At 48.9% G+C, this 10,335-nt stretch overlaps 1 pseudogene; it reads right to left on the bottom strand.

Annotated features, from left to right (window-relative positions):
- Positions 1–3,239: 3,239 nt before the first annotated feature.
- On the bottom strand, positions 3,240–7,718 carry LOC147667609 (uncharacterized; annotated as a pseudogene).
- Between the last annotated feature and the right edge of the window lie 2,617 nt (positions 7,719–10,335).

Raw genomic sequence — 10,335 nt, 5'->3', positions numbered from 1 at the left:
GGAAATGTACCAGTGTGATATCTAGACATATCACACTGTGTAGAAAAAGTAACTTAAAAAGTAATCTAAAAAGTAACATACAAAGTAATCAGTAAAGTAACTGAAAAGTAATTTAAAAAAATTGACTGACCTGTAATTCTACTGACTGCATTTAAGCCTGCATTCAACTGTAAAACAATGCATTAGATTTTACGTAGTATTATTTCACTTACCTGAACCAGGCTTGGCTTGGTACTAGAAATAAAATAACTTAAAATATATTTTTGATCTAAACAAATTGGTCTGAGGTCAGTCTTTGAGTGTGTGACATCATTTGCTCCCTGAGTGTGTACAACAAATGATTAACACTACCCTCTGATAAAGTCTAACTGCTCGCCCACACTACCACAAATAGGAAATAAGGTGCTATCTGCCTTTACCTCTGCCTACTGATGGAGCAAGGTGAAGAACAAGATTTTGTTCAAACTTGTGAAGTTAATCTCCCATAATGGTAATTAAATTAATAAGCTTGTGGTGAAATTACTAATCAACTTAGTTCAAGAATACATTCATCCATACACGCGGGATAAACTAATGTGCTTTATGTTGCAAACGCAAAGAAAAAAATAATAAACTAACCTTGTCTATTGTCTTTGTCAGTATTAAATGCGGCAGTTAAATTAATGGCATGTGCTTATTTTGTGTGCTTATGTTATGTTCTTTCTGTGATGAAGAGCTCATGGAGTTCGTGCTGTTCAAAAAAAGGAAAAGTAATTATAATGCTGCTTGATTGTGCTTATTGCTAGGTAACATAATTAACAGGTTTAATTAGTAAAGGGGGCGGGTAACAGAATGGGTTTCAATTCTTTAATTAATTGATGTCTTGTTTTTGTTTAATAATAGTTTCCGAAGTAAGGCCTAAAGATGGTTCAGAAAATATGGCTGACAGAGCTGCAGACGGAAAAGCTTGTCCAGAGTGTAGTCTTTGCACATGCGTAGCTGTGAAGATTTTTACTGCATTGTCATCGTTAATTGAAAAGCAGTTCTTTGGTCGCGTTGAACGTGCTCATGGAGAGAAGGCTGTAGGACAGGAACTTAAAGTGTCCGCCAAGGCTAGGAAGTAAATGTTCGAAACTCGAGGAAAAAGTAACTTTCTTGAGGAAGCTGAAAGATGTGGAAATGAAAGACAATAGGGCTTATTTGAAGCCTGGACTTGGTTAAGAGTCGGGGATGACCTAATAATTTTATCATGGACTGACACAGGACAGCCAATGAAAAGCTCCGATTTGCTTAAAAGAATGTAAAATGTAGAAAGTTTAGCTAGAGAGAAAGGTATAAAGACTGACACTCTGAACAAGGAAAAAACTCTTACTTTCCGATTCCTGAATGAAGGACATGCTGATGGACCTTTGGCGCATGTAAGGACAGCAGACTTTAAATGATTTTTCCTTTTTAGGTGAAGTGAGAATTAGACAGGGAAATCGATTTAGGGAATGGAAACTGTTATTCTGCTAATATTTAATGTTTCTGAGCTTGCTTTGAAAATGTCAGTTTTAAATTTATCTCCTTATTAAAATGCTGCTTTCTTATTTGCTTATAAAATTATGATTCGAAAACATAAATGCTTTTTCTTTATGAAAAATAAAGTTAATAAAATTAGATTTGAAAAGACAAGCTGGTCTTGTTTATTCATGGTCTAGTTTCCATCAGTTGATCCAATCGCCTTAGTGGTCTGATTAATAAATAATAAATGTTTAAAACCATGGTAAAGAAAGATAAACTGCAGTTGTATATAATAATGTAAATAATATGTGAATAGTTTAGTTAATCACACCACCAGATTCAGTTGCTCAAAAATTGTCTCATTGGTATTATGGGCCTTTATATGTGTTACATGATTAATGGTGAGTATTGAGGTGATAGGTAGCGTTTATGAGGCAGTTTTTCAATCAGTGCGCTGGATCACCACCTTAGGGGTTCCACTGTACACTGTGCACACTATGCCTCATTTTGGTCTAGTGTACACAGAGCCAGCCTCTGTTAAATAACGGTCCTCAGGATCGGTTTGTTGTTTAGTGTGTTCACCTCTAGATCTAGCCAACGCCTGAATTGCCGTGATGGCACAGAGCATTGGGAGGATCAAGCAGGGGAAGAAGGGTTGGAGAGGGGGAAGGAAAGGAAGGGAACAGCGGGCAGGGAGATCTGAAAGACACAAAGAAACAGGATACAATGAGAACACTAACTCTCTTGAGATGCATAACACATTTCCTTACACCATATATAACTATCTACTTCCATCTACCTGTAAAGGAAAATACGTAATCGTTGATGTGCAGAGCTGCATGAATGAGCTGTGGATTGCTGGTGTAGCACTGCATACATACAAAAGGATGGTAACATGTGAACATAGTTGTCAACCCACATACCGGATACCACAAGGTCCCAAAAGATTCACCCTCAGGCAGCATTGAACATACCCATGTCTAAACTCCCAATCGCATCACAGAGGTAGAGAGAGTGTAGCCACTACCACTCAAAGGAACCCCTATTAAATAAAGGAGTTATGGACAAAAGGTTAACCCCTTCGCTGCTCATGACGAGCTCAGCTCGTCATGAGGCACGGTTGAGCTGTGCTCATGACGAGCTGAGCTCGTCATGAACAATGGGAAATAAGGGAATTCAGCACAGGAGGAAAATCTCTCAAGCACCCAAGGTGTTAATACACAAGAATGCTGTCACATCAATACTGTATACGTGCAAAGAAAACACTTCATAAGAGATCCTCCAAATAACCTGGGATCAGGGACTTCCAATATAATACGTCTTATATGGGCCTGTGTGAATCCCAGCATGAACAAACAAAACAAGACTTGTCTGTGTACAGTACGAAATGCAAAACAAATAGGGGAATAGCCCTGTGGATCTCAGAACATCCACTTCCCCGTCGGCCGTCAATACCGACGCAAGGTGAAGCTTGTAACCAATACACAGTACAGGGCCCTCTATACTCAGCTGTCCCGCTGAGAACTCAAATTGGTGAAGAGCACCCTTACCGCACCACGGAGAAGACACAAATCGTAGAAGCAGGCAACCCTGGTGTTCGGACTGGAATTCCCGACGCCGAGCCCGGGCTGCAACTTCCTTTTATGCTTCCTCTCGCGAGTTCCCACTCGCGTCGAGGAGGCTCATGGGATTTGTAGTTCTTGGCTCTTGGCCTGTAGGGAAGTGTAGTTTGATCGCGGCGCGATCGTGACAGCCTCCTACATCACTTCACCCTCGTTGTCCTCCTCCTCTTCAAGATTCAGCATTTTCTGGCTCACCATGGCTGCTGAGCCCTGCTCTTCCTCCGCGTCAGAGACACATTTGACTTTTCCAAACTTCATGAACTTTCCCCTGCCACTGTTCTGTTGCGAATCTCCTGGGCATACCTTCGCAAAATAGTCTGGTTTCCCACACTGTAAGCATGTTTTCCCCTTGCAGGACAGTTCTTCAGGGGATGAATCGAGAAACCACAACTCCCCCACATTTTTTGTGTAGCTTCGCCCTGGTACCTTCCTCTACCTCGGCCAGACTCCTTTCGGATGGCATCCACCCATTCTTCGACTCTTACCTCGGCCAAGTGCGACAGTGCCCCTATTCTGCAGGCCAGCCCTCACGTCAGCTAGCTCATGAGACCTGCGCAGTATCTGGATTTCATTGAGTGATATTCCCAGCTGGCGGAGGATCAGCTTCCTTAGATTGGCAGATAGACATCCTTGAATCAGTTGTGCACTCATTTCTATCCGTTTGTCGATGCTGGTGCAGGCTAATTTTTGGAAGTGCACAAAAAACATGTCTACGGACTCTCCTTCCTGTTGGCGAGCTTGTCTTACTTTAAAATGTCCGTAATCAGATTCATTTGCAGATCAAAGTATCGGTTGAGTGCTGCCACCGCCGTGTCATGGTCATTATCATCTACTGTATTCGAGAAGTCAAAGGAATCTGTTGTACAGTTCGTCCCCTCCCATGTGTAGCATGGTTGAACTATTTACTGTGCCGTCTGTTTCGCGCACTGCGCGAAAGTAGTTTTCAAGGCTCCCTATTCACTTTCTCCATCTTGGCGCAGCAGTTGCAGGGTCAGCTAGTTTACTAAATGGGGCTAGTATAGCTAGCGATGACTTGGAACAATGTTCATGGGGTGGTCTTGGTCTTCGCAATCCTGCGCCGACATTCTGTGTTATTCTCTCCTGCTGGCATGTCTCTGTTGTATTTTTTTTTGATGTGTGACTATGGTTGTGACTTGTGCGTGTGCTTTCTTCCCTTCTTTACTTTTTTTTGTTAATTAGTTTTTGTTTTTGTTAAAATTACTCTTCCTAAGTTGTGACTTTTCAATGGGCCTGTCCTTCCTTGGCCTACCACCACGGGCAGTCTTCTGCCTTATTGGCCATGTGGTTGTTTCTCTTCCAACCCTCCTGCGCTGATGATCTGCTCGCGGCTTGTCCTCCCTCGCCGCCGCTTATGACTGGGTCGACGGCCACTCCCCTTCACTGTCACTTATGGGGCCGCTGGCTGGCTCACTACAGACACTGATATTTATATATTCTTACACAGTACATGAGTGGTAGTACATAAGTATTAGTAGTGAGAAATTGGTATATTTAGTTTATTGATCTCGCATCATTAATCCTTGTATTAAGTTTCTGTTGGTTAGTATAACGTAACTGTGTGTGCTCAAACCTTCTCACTCACTCCACCAGTGGCAATTTTAGGTCTTGCGTTGGCAGTGTGCATGCGATGTCTCTCCGAGACATCTGGGTATCTGTATAGCGATGGTAAACCCGGCTGCTGCTTGCCTGCTTCTTGCAATTTACTTATTCACACATTACTGTAATTTCCGGGCTCCCTATTCGTTGTTGGTCCGATGCATCACTTCAGTTTTTATCAGAAGCAGCACCAACCAACTACAGTTATATTGCGCTGTAGTGCTTTGTCCGTTTCCTTTAGGGACTACTGGGGCTTTTTTTTTTATAAATCGCCACAGCGCCCGCTTTATGGGCAGTGGCGATTTAAAAAACACAAATGCTTTCAATATTTATTTATTTATTGTATTTTTAAAAATTTTTTGAAACCTTTATTGTGCAACAGAAGCATACAGGTACGGGCCTACAACCATTCTGGCCGGCCTCGAAATCAATTTGTAGCACAAAAAACAACCATAGAACAGCTCAGCAGTCCCAGAGATGAAAAGCAGCAAGTATTCGAAATATTACGTATGGGAAAAGTGACCGCTAAGTACAGGATAAATTAGGTTAATTTTTAAAGTTTTAGATAAGAAGGATCAGACGCCATTCAATCCACCGAAAGCACCCAGTGGGCAATGAGCACAGCAGATTATGAACAAAACGAAGGGTCACAATCGGAAGATCGGCATAAAAAGATACTTATCAGGATAAAAGCATATAGTCACAGTACATACTGGTCATTACCCACCCCATGAACATGGAACATCCTAACTAATGTTAGCGGTAAGACTAACAACAAAAACGATAAGCAGCGCTACACCTAGCCACCATACTGACCCAAAAGAAGAAAGAAAAAGTGAGAAGAACCAAGGAAAGAGAGGAGAAAAATAAGGCCCATAGAAACTGAAACAAAACAAAAAACTCCGCCCCCCAACCCCCCACCTGCACGCATGCAGAGGAGATCCCGTCTCAGCAGACAAAGGAAGACAAAATGTCCACGCACGGCAGGGGCGCAACTTGCCAACACAAAATGGACGTCGCCGGCCACCGACAGAGTCTCCTCCATTGAAGACCATCACTCCCGGTTCCAATCCTGAAAAAGCATACCACAGCAGAAATACAGGGGCGAGGAAAGAGGCAGCAGTCATAAGAGGCAACAGTGGCTGAACCAGTGTCCGAGTCATCAGCGGCGCTGTAGCGTACGGGGCCACTATCAAATGCTGGGAAAGGCATCCTTCAAAACAATAGAGACATGTGGGCATTCTGCCCCAGGTACCCACACTGTCCGGGATCGTCCATTCCCCTCCGCGTCCAAGTAAAGCCACAGGACCCTCCTCAAACATAGGTGGGGGCAATTCCTCGCGTATCTGGGGGGCATCCGAACGCAGTCGCCCCAGTGTGAGCGCAATATCGTCCAGCCTTCCACCAAGCGCTCGGGAGCCATCCCTCCAAGCGGACTGGAAGTCACTCAGAGCAGCAAGGATATCACTGCGAGACAGCACAGACGGTATTTCCCACATCGCAGAGCTACTCGATGCCTCGCACTCGCCCTCACGCAGCACTTAGGTGGGCAAGGTGTGGTACTCCGTCTTATTCAGGCACCCATCAGGCGTTTCTAACTGGACGGGGGAACAAAGGCAGGGCAGGGACAAGTCCGGCTCAGGCAGACTACAGCTGGAGTCCCGAGGGCTTCCAAAGTATAAGCCCGCAAAGCAATCAACGGCAGTGGCCATCTCCTTTCCGACTCAGCACCAGGCACAAGTACGGGAGCGGCCCGTGAAAACCGGCAGGATAGAAAACAAAGCCGACAGGCTCACCTTCCGCACTCCGCAGTCGATATTAATTCCACCGAGCCACCATGTCGAGGATGCACTCCAGCCGCACCGTGTGACAGCCGGGGCACCCTCAGAAAATTCCGCTCTGGAGTTGCTGCGTCCCGGTGGGCCGACTCCGCCGAGGTCCTGCTGGCCGCCGCCGATGCGTCAGCGCCCGGCCCTGTTTATCAGTCGAGGTCTCGGCTCAGGGTCTTTTGAGGCCATCAGTAAACTTCACAAATATGTTCGTCTGCGAGGCCGGTAGAGATGTCGGAATCGCGCATTCGGTATCTGCGCGCATTTACCGTCGCCCCGCTGCCATGTAATACCAAAATCGTGCACAGGATCGTCTTGCGGGGCTCGGAGGCTTACGGAGCCGGGAGCCTACACTTCCATGCTGATCGCCATCTTGGCTCCTCCTCTATTTATTTATTTTTAATCACCATGGCGCCCGCTTCATGGGCCGTGGCGATTTTAGAAAACAGATGAATGCAGGCAGTGCCACTCTTCGCAGTGATTTTCAACCAGTGCCTGCCAGCTGGCCCGCTCTCCTTCTGCCAAGGTCCTAAAAACAAGAGGCTGCTTCTCAGCTGTGTCGAGAGCATCGGTGTGTGAAATCAGCTATATACTATTTTTACAATTATTGACATTATTCTGCATTGTTATTTATAAGATGCTCTTTTTAGGCACCTGGCGGCGCTGACTGTACTCACCTGTTTCACAAGGGCTGTCATGCCTCACGGTGAGATTGTTTTTCTTCTCTGCAGACATCTCATTGAATCTGCATACGATCCCATAAGTCTTCAGACAGCCTCTTGAGATGTGCACGTGCACTGGGGCTCGGGAACTTCTCATTGGTTGTCGTCCGCGTGCAGCCGGCACTCCAGGTGCTCGCCACACTTGCCATACAAGGGGTTGGCGAAGTCCAGGTCACAGATCTGCCCTTCCACATTTCCATACTCGGGGCAGCAGCCACACTCGCCGAACAGAGCCGGGCACTCGGTGGGCGTGGGGCAGAGTTCCCGGGTGCATTCTCCACAGCTGTCCCCTGCTCGCAGTAGCCTTAGCCAGCCTGTGTAGTGGAAGGCGGAGATGCTCTGAGAGCCGTGCAGGACGATTACCACATTAGAAGAGCCATCAGAGGCTTCATCTCGTGGAGGCAATGAGCAGAAATCCAATGGCTGTGCAGTAAAGATAGCAGGACACGAGCACATCACCTGGCTGTTTTCGTTAGTGCCAATATCGGCCCACTCACCAGCCCTCCCGCAGCAACATGCATGTATCGTAAATAAGCAGACAAGACAGCTTTTTGTTGGGATAAAGTCGCTGCTGGTTTACCTGAAGGGCCAACTTACATCGTAGCCTTAGCCAATCGTTGCTTAGCGGTTGTGGTGAGGGATAGCCACTTCCACTTCCGGTGAACCATTGGCCCACCCTCTTGCTTACGCCCCCCCCCTACGAGGGGTGGAGCGTTCAAGCCACCCCCGGTTGTACAGGTTTCCAACCGCCCGTAGGATAGCGGGGCGCCGTCGCACCCCAGGGTCCACGGCACAGACTTCCTGGGGATATAAGGCCTCAGCACCCTTTGTGCTCCTGAAGAGGGTACCCCTGAGTACCTTTCCGCCTCTGGATCGCCCTTTAACTCCGCCTGCAACACAAATAAAAAGGGATTAGAACATATACCCCCCCCTGAAGCGCCGGGTAAGCGGTAGGGAGGGAAACGGCGTCAGGGTGAGGGGTCAAAGAGGCCACCAGGTGGGCGGGGGAGGAATATATACCTCTCCCCTGCTCCCCAACCCGGCCGGTAGTGACGAGCGGGACCCTAAAGGGGTCGCGGAACACTAGGCTGCCCGTGTGCCATCTTGTGGCACTAACGGGCCGCCCTCTTATGTGTGTCCCCTGCGGGGACGTGTCGGTCGGCCCGCATAGTGCCAATATCGGCCCACTCACCAGCCCTCCCGCAGCAACATGCATGTATCGTAAATAAGCAGACAAGACAACTTTTTGTTGGGATAAAGTCGATGCAGGTTTATTAGCATATACATATGCCAACATGGTGGGTTATCTTACAGGCGATCCAAAGGCAAGCCGCCCCTCGCTGCCTACCACCTGAAGGGCCAACTTGCATCATGGCCTTAGCCAATCGTTGCTTAGTGGTTGTGGTGAGTGATAGCCACTCTCACTTTCGGTGAACCATTGGTCCACCCTCTTGCTCACGCCCCCCCCTACGAGGGGCGGAGCGTTCAAGCGACCCCCGGTTGTACAGGTTTCCAACTGCCCATAGGATAGCGGGCGCCGTCGCACCCCAGGGTCCACCGCACAGATTTCCTGGGGATATTAGGCCTCAGCACCCTTTGTGCTCCTGAAGAGGGTACCCCTGAGTACCTTTCCGCCTCTGGATCGCCCTGTAACTCCACCACAGCCCTGGGTGTGGTGACCGTTGCAGCCAGGGCCCCCCACCAAGGCCGGCTTTTCTACTTACGTCCTGCTATATCTAGGGCCTCTCCGCTAACCAGCAAGAAACAGTCCATGCTTATACTGGGCAGGTGTACCCCTCGCTCTCAACACACCCAGTGAGGTTGGTGTTGGACAGGCCACATGACGGGCCGCTCTCCCCCGGCTCGACCAAGCCCGAGCCAGTCATACAAGCACCACACACCACCATTGCACGTCCTACGTCCCCTCAGGGACACCTGCCCTCAAGCATGATAACCTCGTGGGTCCGATCCACGGCCGACCCACGCGCCCAGCCCGGGCCGCCATCTTGGACACTTCGCCACGAGGCCGCCTGGCCCCCGATCGACCTCAACCCTGGGCCTAGCCCGGCCTCAGACATTCCGGCACCACCCTCCACCCAGGAGGCGAGCGAGCTACTTGGCCAGTCAATGGGAGAAAGAGGTGTCGATGGTTCTCCCCCGGCCAGTGCCGCTCGCCCATCGCCTCCCCGGGCGCTGGCTCCACCCCCCTGCTGGGTGTCTGGACTCCCTCATCCCGGACCTCCCGACCTCCAAGTGCGAGGGTCCGGACATCAAAGCACGCCAGCCCTATAACTGGGGCAGCTCCAGAACAGGAAGGCAGTTGTATCTTGGAGTCGAGAGACGAAAGAAGAACTCATCCTGGACGGACTACTGGCGCTGCCGTAGCTCTGTCCTGTGCACCATCATCCTGCCTGTTGGCGCTGCCACAGCCGTCGTAACCTTCATCCTTCACCGTCGTCCGGATCTGCTGGCGAGGCCGCGGACCGTTGTAACTGTCATCTGCATCGGGACCTGCTTGGCTTCTCCACGGCCCGTCGACCATCCTTCATCCATATCGGGACCTGCTTGGCTTCTCCACGGCCCGCCGACCACCCTTCATCCATCTCGGGACCTGCTTGGCTCCTCCACGGCCCGATCAGCAACCACGCCGAGCTCGAGGATTGAGAGCTATTGAACTCATTGGTAACTAAGACTGTCCCGCTACCCTTTTCCTCAACCAGAGATCAGAACCGAGGGGACCCCTGAGTCCAGACCTCCTTGTATTATATCAACGTAACCTAAGAAGTGCATATAAAGTCTCGTTAACCTTCAATCTTGTGTGGTGTCCGTCTGTGGGGGGGAAGTTACTTATCTGTACAGTCGTTGGAGACGGCTCTCCCTGGAGACCTCTCCCCGTAATCTCGGCCGACCCTCCCGGTCCGTCTAACATTGGTGGCCAGCGGCGCGATCCGAATCACCGCATAACGTACAGAGAGTAGCTCACCCCACAACGAACAACAATGTCGACTAAAGAGAGCGGATCAACTGAGAAGTTCCAAATGGAAAAGCTAGAGGAATACAGCC

This window comes from Lissotriton vulgaris, unplaced genomic scaffold (genome assembly GCF_964263255.1).
Source record: "Lissotriton vulgaris unplaced genomic scaffold, aLisVul1.2 SCAFFOLD_1518, whole genome shotgun sequence".
Classification (NCBI taxonomy): domain Eukaryota; kingdom Metazoa; phylum Chordata; class Amphibia; order Caudata; family Salamandridae; genus Lissotriton; species Lissotriton vulgaris.
Note: the sequence above shows the minus strand (reverse complement) of the source record. Positions and strands in the feature narration are given on the sequence as shown.